We start from the raw sequence: 14,204 nt of genomic DNA, 5'->3' as shown, positions 1-14,204 counted from the left end.
TCAAGATATGGTTTGAAGAGAGGAAATTAAACACTTGATTCAATTAATCTTTCTTATTAGGCTGGAAATTCATGATTTGCACTCCTAATAAATATGATGTGATATTTCATATGCATTAATCACATGAGATTAATACCCATTATTAGTCTTTCAATTAAATAACACTGGATTCAAGTGACCCAGACACCAGCACCGTGATCAGGAAGGGATGGAGAGTACTGTGGAAGTGGTACACTTTCCCTATGGAGAAAAGTCTCTCATTGCTTGACAGATCATTCATCTTCTTTCTTGACTTTATTGTATTTCTTCCATATTGATGGAATGGCTTTCTCTCTGGGAAAAGTTTGTTGGGTCAAGTGCTGTAAAAATCAAACCCATATTCCCCCATGCAACAGTAGGGAATAGAAGTGTAGTGAAGCAAAGGACAGCTAGGAGGCTGGATTAATTGAGGTCTCTTAAGCATCTAACCATCTGAGATCGTGGAGGTTTTTAGGTCATACATGTCTTTTTATTATTATTATTTACACTACATTTGTAGAGATTACTTCACTTAAGGGTTTTGTTATAGGTTAAAAGCATATTACATTCAATCCATTTCTTCTATTTTTTTCCTTAAGAAAGTAATTCAATATCATGCACACTTAGAAATGGACATTCTGTGGTATCTACCCATATATTCATGAATCCATCTCCTCACCTATCCATCCATTCCTCTGTCCACTTATTCATAAAAAAAAAAATCAAAATAGAAAATATTTTGTCCAGTTTTATCCATATGGAAGAACAAAATCAATAGCACAGAACTATTGTTATGTACATATGCAAAAATACACATTTAAAAATCCATATAGAAAGTGCAAAGGACAAAGTAGATAATGATGTTTAGGCATTTAACAGTCTTCAGATTTAGAAAAAAAAAAAGAACAGTTGGTATATCCTGATAGTGCTGAGTGAGGCACAGTTATGATAGATGTCACCTGTGTGGATCACAGCTAATTGCACCTACATTGTCTGGTTGTCAGGGTAAGACTGTAGAAATCTTCTGAGAATGTAGCCTCCTTCCATGGTGGCCATGAAAGAACCCTGGTCTTCATTTGTTTACCTTGTTACAGCTGCATAGGACTAACGTTAAGTAAGGCTGACAAAGGTCATCCTTATCAGTTAAAACTTTGAGTATAGCTAATTTTTTATCTTCACTAGGATAAAGCATATCTGTAAGTGAAATATCTAAAGCTTATGAGAATTCAGAATTACCCTTTGAAGTACCCTGTTGAAAAAGACAAAAGATTTTCTCTGTGATCTTTGCTGAGTTATTTTAAGAAACTGTTTAAGGTAAAATAATTTCAGACTAGCCCTACCTGGTAGTTTCTTGGTAAACAGAAATGCTTTTCAAAGACTTTTATGCAGCATGTTGCTGAATTCCATAATTATGTCCAGCAAGAGACTCTTCAGTAAACAGTGGAATATCCGTTGTGATGGTGGACTCTTTACTCCTATTTTGTATAACCCCATGTTCCTTGATGATTCTACCTCAACTCATTTCTAATCTCTTAGAAAAATCTCTGGGCAGGGAGAAATCAATATTTTAGTACACCTGTATAATCTCATTTTCACCATGACTATTGATATGTTGGTTTTGGTTTTTTTTTTCCTACTTTTCCCAAAGATAGCAGAATTGCCATATATGATGGAACAGAAGTTATCTTTTGATAACATGTTGGCAAGAATCTCCATACAGAACCTCCATAGTTTTGTCAAAAGAGTTAACTTATTTAAAAAATGCCTGATAAAGATGTCTGCATGAGAGATTGAATCCTAAACCAGAATTTTCCTTTGAAGTATCTGCATGTGTTTGAACTTTTTATGCCTTTACTTCTGCTCACAGTTTCTGCCAGATGAGTATATTCTTTAGGTGCCTTTTTTTTTATTTGTCTTATTAGGAAAGGAATGCAGCTGATGGTGATGCACACAAGCAGTGATTGTGTGAGGAAGTGTAGATTGCTGCTTCTTTCTGTGCTTCTGAGTTGCTCGTAGCACCTCTGTGTGACTTAATAATGATGACTATCACATATAAAAATGTCAATAACATATAAAAATGCCTCACAGACTACCATACCATTCTGTAGCTACTACACAGTTACAAAAACATAGCATATCCCTGCTCCTACAAGTAGGTTAGAATGGAGAACAAGCAATGGCCTTTATGTTACTCCCATTTTTGTCTCTTCTGTGTGATATTTTGTATATGCATTTTTCCATGGAAATTTTCATAACTCCAAAAAAAATTTTCCACTGAAAGAAAAGTAATTATATAGTTGAGGGAAGTTACAATAAGTGATGTATTAATACTACATGATTTCACTGTACTTAGAATCTCTTGCTAATTATTGTATTTCTTGCATTTTGTTTGGTATGGTGTGTCAAAAGGTCTATGTGAATTGTTATTTCAGGGAATGTTTATTGAGCAGCTATCATGCCTCTGTCTTTGCAAACTAATTAGCTTTTTTCATCTGCTTTGTTTCTTATGCAAAATGTAATAATATGAAAATGTTTTACAGCATTTCTGACTTTTGCAGAGCCATTACTTTGTGTTACTTAACATAATACTGGTTAGTTAAGTTTTACTTCATATGCACATCTCTTTCACTTTCTATTTTAATTTAAAGTGAATTCTGTGAGGTAAAAAAAAAATGAGGGCATCATAGATGGAGATTCCCTGTAGTCTAAACTGGCAGTTTTGCTGAGCTCTAAGTACAAGTCACCCTGGAACAATTTAGAGGGGGGTTTTGTTTTTATGTTGCCTGTAACACTGCCTGCCAAAGAATAATTTGAGACAAGAGGGTGGGCACTTGGCAACTTTTATCTTGGAGATGACAACGCAGAAGCTGCTAATTAGTGAATGGTTTTTTTGTATCAACTTTATGTAGAATTCCAGCCTTGCATGCAAAAAATGCACAAATTTTCTTTGTGCCAAAGTTGCCTCCATATGAGGATTGGGTGGCTCCAATTAATGTCAAACAGCCCTGTGTCCTGTGTATAAACTAGTGTGATATGCTTACATGTGGCATCCTTTCCAGATGATGTGCTCAACTATGACTGTGGATGAGATAATGAACACAGAGCATATTTCTTTCATCTGAACTAGGCAGAAGATTGAATTTGTTCTGAACTAGATCACAAAGTACTACACTCACCTTTTTCCTTTCTTGTTTATGTGCCACAAGGTCTCAGCCAGCCATGGTTCCCCTATCCAGTTTGTGTTATCCAAGTGGATGTCTTAATATACTTCACTCAAAAATGACATGCTTTTGCCCTGTTTCTGGAAACCAGGACTATTATTGAAAGACTGACAGATTACTTATTACTCAAAAGCTATGACAAGCACTCTCTTTCTCGATGTTTACCTGGAAGAAAGCATAGCACCGACTCTTGTGTCACTTATTTGTCACAATCCTAATAAAAGAAAGCAGATTTTTGTCATGTTTTATTTTCACATTGGAGCAAAAGAGCTGGACAAGAAGAATGTGATGTTGAGATAATCAGTCAGGGAGAACCAAGATGAATAGTGCCAGTGGGATGTATGGGCTCAAATTCTAAAGAAAAGATGATGGAACAAGCATGGGGAATTTGAGACAGAAATTGCACAGCAACGCAGATTATTGTGAAGAAATCCAATTATCCACAGAAGCTGAGGTGAAGCTTTTGACAATTATTAATTGTTTAAGGAATGGCATGAATTCTGAGGGATTTACAATGACAGAGAAAGAGGCATGTCAAGTCAAGAGGATCCTCTGATTAGGAATTAGATGGTGGGCTGCACAGCTGAGATGTACAAGGAAACAAGTGGGAAATTTCTGATGCCCATATGGCATCATACTGTACATGACTCAAGATCCTGGGTTTGAGCAAATGCCATAATGCCCTCTTTGCCTGTTATTCTCTTCTGTATGGTTGGATTTTGGATACTTTCCTGCAAAATCTCCTTTTAATATTGATTGCCTTTTTACATTGGCTCACAACTGATGAACTAATCTGCTTAACTCCAGCATCTTTCATGGGATGATAATTATGAATTGTATTTTATGGGAGCCTTGTGCCATATGTACCGTGTTCAGTCTCTCAGTGAACCATTACTCATATTTAGGGAAAAAGAACTTACCTTTAGTTTCAGTAAGACCTGGTTTAGGACTGCATTTGTAGGAATATCTGCAGCATAAGGATTAAAAGAAACCTGTGTTCCTAACAGCTGTTTCATTCCCTGTTTAGAAAGCAATACTTTCCTTTCTAATACATCATGAAAGTCAATACCTTACAGCTAGACTTCCAAATAATGCCAGACTTGTCAGTTCAATTACAGTCTCTCAGGAGATTTCAGGGCATGGACTATGAAGTTTTGGATTAGGATTCACAGGAAGACACAAATGGCTGGAAGTCCATTGATTTTTCAAAGGTAAGCTGTTACAATAAAGTGGAAGATACTTGATACCTGGTCTGTGGCCCAGGATCAGGACTCTTAGAAATGAAGCATATTTAAGTGAGAAAGGCCTGACAAGTGTCTGAGTGCAATTAGAAAAAATTAACTTTGCCAATAAGAGTGGATGAGTGGGTGAGAAAAATCTAACCAGAAAGCAAAGCTCTTTCTGTGGTTGCTTTTTCCAAATTACATTAAGCTGCACAATGGCGATTTAAATGTTAATGAAGGTTGGGGCCAGCTGGTATTGGCTCATATGCCTTTGTACCACACTTTGTTGTGCAGAACAAGCATGCCCAGCATTTGCAATGGAAAGTTGCTAAAAGCTCTAGTCAAATTAATAAGAAAAAATAAAAAGAAAAGAAATTACCCAGATAGACCAAGTCTGTTTCTGTTGATCATGATTTATCTGTCTTTCAGTAAGCCCTTTGGTAGAACTGGGGATAATCAATTACCTCAACACTTTTCTGAATTTCTGAAGTCCTGAAGTGACTGAATTTTGAAAAATGAGCAAGGAGAAGTGTGTGACTTACTTACCTTAAAACCATTATACATGTCAGCATATAAAATGAAGGTGCTTACCTCCAGTGCTATGTTCACTTCTGCTTCTGCTATATTAAGAATGGATATAGCAAGAAAAGTAGCAGAGAAGGACAGCTAAAAGAAAAGATTTCTTATAAGAAGAAAATTAGCACAATTATATCTATTTAGCTAAGAAAAGATATAGATGAAATGAGACACCATGGAGAGATGAAATAATAAAGTATGACAAAATTGTGCTAATACTGCATATTGACTTCTTGGCCTTTTTCTTCAACTTACTTTTAAAAAGCAACTCTCTTAATGCTATTAATGCAAAATGGTAGTGATTTTCTCTTTTCAGAAGGTCCTGGATGCTTAGCAGTGGGTGAATTCATCCATATACATGCATGTAGCAGGTCATACATGCAAAATTTCTAATGCAGTGTGAGAATTCACCATTTTAACCATCTGCAGTTTAAAGGAGTTTGTGTCTTAGCTGAGGACTACAACACAATCCTCATAGTATGCAGAGCTTGCAAAACATTCTGTAATACTTCCACGTCCACTGCATATTTCCAAATTTTTACACTTCCTATACACTATTTTTTTGGGTAGAGATATAGGTTAAAATCCTATCTGGGTCAAAACTTAAAACACAGAAAGAGGTTTATACACTATCAGTTTAACATGCAGTGCAGGCACACTTCAGAACTAAGACCGTATACTTCAGATCCTCATGGGAGTACTGGCAACAGCAACACCAGGGAGGTTTTTCCCATACAATGTCAATGTTTAGCAGCAAACTCTACAGCTGAAATTGACTTCAAAAGAAGGTAAGTAAACAGAACTTCCTTTCTGGAAGGGGCATAAGTGACAGACGTATACACAGGAGGGATCTGATGGGATCCACAAAGGTAGTGACTTGCTGGAAAATTGCATTGGGTTTGGCTGAGACAGAGTTAATTCTGCCCAGAGCATCTTTCATAGTGCTGTGTTTTGCAGTGCTGTAGCTGGGTGCTGATCACACACCACTGCTTTGGCTACTGCTGAGCCAAGCACATGGCTGTGCTTTTCCAACATCCCCCCACCAAGATTAGTTTGAAGGATGGGCAAGATCTTGAGAGGGGACACAGCCAGGCCAACTGACCCAAGGAGTATTCGATGTCATATGACATCAGCTTAGATATAAAAGCTAAGTGAAAGAAGGAAAGGTGGGAGGCATCCATTGATGAAGTCTGTCCTCCAGCCTTGGTGGTCATATTTCCCTCAGCCAATGCCAAAGCACCACAAAAATGCGTCATGGACCTCAGTGAGTGACCTCGGATATGCTGCCTTGTCCCACAGAATAAGCTCTGCTTCTTTATCCAACTGATCAACAGATGCTTTATTTTTGTTTTAGACAGTGAATATTTGTTATTCCTGTTTGTGTATTTCAGTGATTTCAGTCTTTGTTTTGCAGCTGATTCAACTTATTTTAGTGAGAATCTAGAGTGAAACAATACTGGGTCTTTCGGACCCAGACTCTGCCAAAGCCACAAGGAAACCTGGCCTATTAGGCTTATTCAGAAAAGGATGCCAGTGAGAGCAAAATGCTTTTCTAACAAATCTGACACCAGGACAAAAGTTCCAATAAATATGAATGTTTCTCTGAATGTACATAGTGAGATTATAAATGAATATGGGAGATGGCTTGCACAAAAAGCAATTGAACTATGAGAGACAACATGCTTGCTCACCTGGTTCTGGGATTTTTGTTTATTTTCTGCCCTCAGGGTTCTGGGGGGAAGCTATCAGGACAGAACGACTCTTGCTTTTCCAGATTTGAGAAATTACCATTCTTGCATGGGGACTGAAGTAATTGCTTTAGAAATTATTGAATATGTTCATTTTAGAACAAAATGCAGCATGCAGGGAAACTACAGCACGAACAAGAATGACAAAAATCTGTTAAGGATATATTTTTTTATTATTATTTGTGAGAAATTTTCTACAGATTCCTTTCTTAAAAACAGTCAGAACATTTTTCAGAAAGAACACATGTTCTGCATTAAGATTCTTGACTGGTCAAATCTTGTCTCTTTACACGTGGAAAATCAGCAAATATATTCAACAACTGTTTCTTGGGAAAATTCTTGTCATTTTGGGAAAGCTTGTTCTACTGTAGCTTTGTTAGAAATAGCCTGGCTAGAACAGTCTCTGTGTAGTGAATGAGTTAAAAAGAAATCTATGTAGTTGAATACAATATCTTAACCTAACTCAACTGAGTTAGGGCAAAATATTACGTATAATAATCTTACATCATAGGTCTTTGTTTGAAGGGCATCCAGACATGTTGCTAGTATTATCTTAAGTATGCTTTTGATAAGTGCTATTATTGGTATCCATGCCTGTCAAAAGAGGTATATACAGATCTGAACAGTTTTTTCCAGTATGTTTTTCAATTGAAGGAGACTTAACATCCTTTTTTATCTGACCTTTTAAAGCAGTAGAGTGGGCAATAACCATTAACTGATCAAATATGAAAAATGTCAGGTATAGAATAAGTACTGGTAAGGAAATACTTCACATCTTTAATCTCATGAATGATCACTGAAAAATCTTGGCTCCTATTAAGGCTTTTAAGTTAATTTTTTTTTAATGTTTAATTTTCCCACCAAATGTTTCATAATGGTGCAATGGGTTGCCTCGTGAAGCATTATTCCACAAAGCTAAATTTGAAGCTAAAAAGAGATCAACCAGGCTAAAATATGGTATAACTCATCACTGTTGCTTACTAGGATGTTCTCATTTTCATCACACAGTGCTATGTCTCATTTAGTAATGCATTCAATAATTCTAACAACACACTTACCTACTTCTCTTTAACATAATCACTCTCAGATCATCATCTGTCACTGTAGGTATGTTCTCTGTCTGTTAATCCAAATAAATCAAGTTAATAGGGTGGTGCGTGTTTGTTTGTTTTTGATAGAGTCCTTTACACTTAGAGCCTAACACATAATACAAATTTTTGATTAGACAGATGTGGTATTTATTTCATAAGAATTTTCTAGCAAAGAGAAACATGATGTGGAGTTGAGGTCAGAAGTAACTGTACAGGCTGGGATGGTGACTCCTCTTTGCCAGTATTACTTTTGCAAGGTCTGCTGATGTCAGCCATACTCTTTATGACAGAGGCCAAAAAATTCTGATGATGAGAAGTACCAAACTGCTCCTTTCCCAGGGCACATTGTACATGAAAATCAGTATCTGTATCCAAAATCTTCACCACATTCTGGGTAAATATGAGTCCTACTGCTCGTGAACACAGCTGATGCATCGGTTACACTACACAAATTCAATCTCTATGTTAGTCTGGAATTCATGTCCATGTGTAGCTCTTAGGATTTGAATTTATTCTGTCTTTAATGTCTGTTTATAATATTTTAAAAGTTTCTAATATTTTTAAATTTTAAAATATTGTTAAAGTTTCTAATATTTTTGAAGTTTAAAATGTATAGGGAAAGCTCACTAAAAATCAGACTTTCTTCATAGACTCTGACTCCAGCTCTTTAAGGCAGCTGGTAAGCTTCCATAAATAGTCCACCAAAGATTAACCCTGACAAACACAGGCTCTGGAGGATGAAGGTGTCATTCCAATGTACAAAGTTCAGTATTAACAATTAACCTGCTAACAGAGAGAAGGGTCTATGAGTGGAATATGGAGACATGAGACACACAGACCTCAGTCTCTGGGGTTTTGCTGCCTCTGCATTTTTAGATCAGCCTCTGGGCTGTTAAAGATTCTGCAGAGGATGTTTCTGAGTATCAAGAGTGCAAAACTAGTGTGTAGAGATCTTGGATTTTCTTGCTTTGGGTATTTAAAAGGTAGAAGACCGTGACACAGAAAGAATCTACAGGCAAGAAAACTTTGTAAGTGTTCTGAAAAAATTAAAACTGATACCAGAGAAAGAACCTCAGAAACTCTCAGATTTCCTTGCCATATTTGGTGAAGGTTACCTATCCACTTGCAGGCCCATTTTTCAGCACGTGGAAGTATAAAATTGGCATAGTTGTGGACCAGTATCACTATATACATAAACCACAATAGTAGAAATTCACTGTACACTTAAAACACAATAGGAGAAATTCAAATTGATTCTGTATTCTGCACAGAGGAAAGAGGCATCACCAGTAGCTGTATAAAGAAAGATCTTTGGGGTACCAGGTTAGGTTCAGGTTGACACCAGAAAGGCCAGAGAAGTGGCAGTAAAATTGAACAGTAACTTGAGGGTATTTTCATAACAGTAGCTCTGTTTTCTTTCTTAGTTCACTTTTATTTTATTTGCACTTTTGTAGTTTCATCTTGATGACATGGCTATTATTTTATAGCAGTTTCAAGCAGTTAATTAATGAACTGCACACATATGACATGACACCACCTTGCCCAATTATCTCTGGCATCTATTTTTATGGTACAAAGCACTGCTGTTTTGTGAATTATTTTAGATTGTAAATTGGCTCTGGAAGCTGTTATTTTAATAGCCAATGCTATACAGGAGCAGTGCTTGATGGCTGACATGCAGCAATGACAAATTGCTTTGCATGATCTCATGAAATTCACCAAAGGACTTGGAGATGTTTGATAATGTTTCTCTGTTCTTTAGATATAAATATCCCTCGTTAAATCCACAACACCTTATAAAAGTCCCTAAAAAACTGATTGCCATACTGTTCACAACCTGCAAATGGATGAGCAATACAGAATTAGATAGAATGTATGACACAAATTTTCACTGGATCTTTCTGTTGGTAGTAGCAGCCCAAAAATATTGTGTACCTACCAGAAATGAAGCACAAAGTAAAGACAAACATTTTAAGGTCACATTGTTTCTGGCATTGTATTTTCAGCCTTGGAAAGGCAAATGTACAATACACAGGGGAAACCTGGACAGAGATCATGTTCTGATGTCCTCTAACCCCACTCCTCAAGGGAGAGAACTGTAGAGACAAGGGAAGTGTAGGCAAATCCTTCTGTCTTCCTTTCCTGATTGCCTCAGAAGTCAGCTACAACTCACAGATGTGGTGTACCACTCTAAAAATTAATTATCTTAGTAGTATTTTGTATGAAACACTGCAGGCTGTTCATCATAGATGACTACACTGCATTTCCAGGATCACAGATAAACACAAATCCCACTGCTTTCGTGAGACCCGAATTTGTTTTGAAATTCACCCTACCTCTTACAGAAACACTGTTTTCCCCAGATTTCTTCCCAGTCAAAAAGCCTTAGACCCAAAAACCTTCCTCCCAAATAAAGCTGCAGCAGAAACTTTGGTCTGCTTTGGTAAAAGCCAGTTGGAAAAAATTCCAAAGGGGTTTAAACATCTGGGCAAAGGAAGACAGTTTCAACCCATTCCATACTTGTTTGACCAGAATGAACTCTCACTTTCAAATTGCATATGTTATTAATGAAACACATCATTTAAATCTCAATATTTTTATGTGCTACATTACAAATACATTAGTCACTTACTGTGAATATTCATAGAAATGTTCCTTTGTCTAAACTTGATGTAAATATTTCACAATTAGACACATTTTAATTATAATATAGAAGGGCAACTTCTGTTTCTGGGACCTTACAAGCTGAGATGTATGCTTCAACTTCAAATATGTACAAATTGCCAATTATGTGTAAGAATGAAAATGCCTTGGAGCTGAAGAATTAATTCCTCTTTTTTTTTGCACAGAATGCAGAGGGAATATTCTCTATCTCAAATGTCTCTTTCATGAACATACATGTCATGAAATATACACATTTACTAGAATATAATTCACATACAAAAGACTCTGAGGTAGAAAGAAATTAAAATAATAATGTTTTCAGTTTAGAATAATGTTTTTGGATGTAGAATGTGATCCTTTAAGTGGAATTTCTTGTCCTAATACAATTTCTTTCTTCAACATGTTGATGCAGAGTAAAAAGAAATATTATAGATGCAATCATCTATTCACTGAAACTATCAATATGTAGGAAAAACTTCTATAATTTAGGAATGGTTTGGGTCCAATTTTGGATAAGAAGCCAGAAGGTCAGATGTGCTCTCTAGTCTTTTAATTTCTTTTCCATGTCACAGGAGTTCCTTTAAGTCATATCCACTAGCCCATCCAGACCTTTTTTCCCAGGTCCATAGCAATTCCCCACTGCCTTTTCCCATTTCATCAGACTTTCATGATCTACTTTTATTGCTTTCTTTCCATTTTAGGTTTTTTTTTACAGTTCCCACTACTGCAGTATCTGAGCAGTTCATATTCTCCACTGTACTCATCCTTACAATACCCAAGTGTAACTGCATGAGAAGCAAGGCACATACTATTATCCCCATTTTATAGCTCAATAATTGAAAAAAAAGAAAGACTCATGAAGCATATACTTGCAATGATATTTAGGTATATCACCTCCTTTGAAATCAGTGAGAGTTAGTTACCTAACAGAGCTGTGACTGCAATGGAGGGGGAGATGGAACTAGACTTTCAGCTGATGAGACACTCATTAAAACATCTTTTCTTATATCATTAATTCTTTGAAGCAGACACTTTCTGCTTTCTTTTTCTATTTGCCTATCACTTATAAACTATGTGAAGGTGTTTCTCATTCACCTATTTTTATATATATGTATATGTATATGTGTGTGTGTATATATATATATGACTGTCTTCTTAACTATAGCCATTGTTTCCCAGTACTTTGTGATATAGATATATAAATATAGATATATATATATATGACTGTCTTATTAACTATAGCTATTTTTTTCCAGTACTCTGTGTGCCTTGTATTGCTACAAAGTTTGGGATGTATGAAGTGACAAACTAAACTAAAAGAACAGGGATAGTAGCTATCGAAACTCCAGAGTCTCACCAAATTGAGACTGATAATTTAATTGCACGTTACTGGGAGGAGAACTTAGAAGTCTAGAAGCAAGAGAGCATTGGGTTCTGAAACTGGGACAAGATGTCACAGGAGTAGAAGTCAAGTATCTCTTGGCAAAGTGAATGGAAGAGAATCACTGTGAAGAACTGCAGCATAATTCACAATTCTCAGTATAGTTCTTCTCTCATTCTTCTCTCAAAATTGCCCAATTTTGTTAAGTTTTTAAGTTTACTTCATGAGAAATGAGAAGGAAGACAAACTCCAGGGGTGTGCATAGTGTCTAGAACAAAAGAAAAGTGTAGCTTTCAATTAAGATCATCCACAAATTATTCTATATTCCTGAACACTGGGTTACACAGACAATATTTCAGTACAAGACTAACTATAATATTCTTCTTAAAATACTTTGAGAATAAACAAATTCATGCATGACTGGAAACATTTGGAGACAAAAATCAGATTATTTTCATAGTTGTGTTTGCAATGCAATTGTTTTAAAATAGCAGAAATAATGGATGGTATAGATGCAACACATCTGCTCAGTCATCTCTGCTTTTCAACATGATAAAGCAATTCAGAGGCTCTAAATTATGACCTACTGTAGTTCTTGGAGTCATCTGAACAGGCCCCCCCGTATCTAAGTAGGAAGTCCTTTTTCACCTCAGAGATATTTTGCTCCATATTACACTTAGCCTCACCACAGAGAGGATTTTTATTTTATTTCTCTCCTTTGAAGAGACTGAGAATACTTTGCTGTTATTTTCTGTACAATAATAGATAGTATCACTGCATGTTAATGCCAAAGATGTTGGCTGGACAGCTTAAGAATGGAAAGTTTCAAGGTAAGAAGTATCTAATATATAAATATATATAAAAAAATTGTTAGGGCAGTACTATCTTTTTTCTCTCACACAGATTTTCAGTATCAAAGAATAATGTTCAGGGCCTAGTTTAGATAAGAGCTCATATATTTCTGAACTCAAGTCATGTTTATCCAACTAAGCATCCAATACAGCAATGATGAAAATTAAGCTTCCTAAATTTGCTTAAACAACTTTGCAAAGTTTTAGATCAAGTAAGATAAGTTCAGAGATGAAGAAAAATTCCACAAAGGCATGAACTAAACAGGTAAAAATACCAGAGACTCTGAGTAAAACTTTAGGATGATTTTATTGTAGATGGATGAGATAAATTTTTAGTTGCATACTGAAATGAGTAATTAGTGATGGAGGGCTAGGAAAAATAAAGAGGCTAAATAATGCAGAATTAGAGAGAGTTGCCAGTCACTGCACGTGCTATCAAAAAAGTCTTACTTTGTACAAAGAAGGAGAAAAGCACAGAGTGAAAAAAAAAGGGAACCAACAGAAACCCACAACCCTCTCTAAGTCTTTGGGTAATATTAGAAGTCATTGATTCAAGATTATTCAAGTTCATAAACAGAAGAGCTTAGATAAGATCAACCGGATAAAAACTGTGATATTTATCATTTCTAATTCCAGTAATTAAGTGCTGCTCTAATTCTACTTGAGAAGGCCTCAGTGGGATTATCATAATGGCATAATGATGGAAACAAAGACAAAGAAAGGATAAGAACTACTACAAAAAAGAAAGGATATTGAAAAATTCATGACACACAGGCAATGACTGTCCTTAATAGGTTAACCTTTGCTGACAGTTGCTGTAACAAGGGAGTGCAAGAGATCTTGTTTCCTGTGTATTTTTAAAAAACATATATATAAGAGAAGACAGAAATAATTGTGTTATATCACAATGATATTTCCTGCAGTTGCCACTGACAACATCATTCACAATGTTTATATATATATATATATATATACTTTTTTTTCCTAAATGGGTATTTTTAAACACTTTCTTTGTTCTTCCCCACTTCCCTGCCAGAATATAGCAGTTTACTGAGAATAAAGCTACTAGTTTGAAATGCAGTGGAAGAGAGAGAGAGAAGGAAAGAAAGAAAGAAAGAAAGAAAGAAAGAAAGAAAGAAAGAAAGAAAGAAAGAAAGAAAGAAAGAAAGAAAGAAAGAAAGAAAGAGAAAGAAAGAAAGAAAGAAAGAAAGAAAGAGAAAGAAAGAAAGAAAAAAGAAAGAAAGAAAGACAAAAGAGAAAGAAAGAAAGAAAGAAAGAAAAGAAAGAAAGAAAGAAAGAAAGAAAGAAAGAAAGAAAGAAAGAAATAAAGACAGAAAGAAATAAAAATAAAGAAAGAAAGAAAGAAATAAAGAAAGAAAGAAAGAAAGAAAGATAGAAAGAAAGAAAGAAATAAAAAGAAAGAAAGAAAGA

The sequence above is a fragment of the Indicator indicator genome, chromosome 10 (assembly GCF_027791375.1).
Source record: "Indicator indicator isolate 239-I01 chromosome 10, UM_Iind_1.1, whole genome shotgun sequence".
NCBI lineage: Eukaryota > Metazoa > Chordata > Aves > Piciformes > Indicatoridae > Indicator > Indicator indicator.
Note: the sequence above shows the minus strand (reverse complement) of the source record.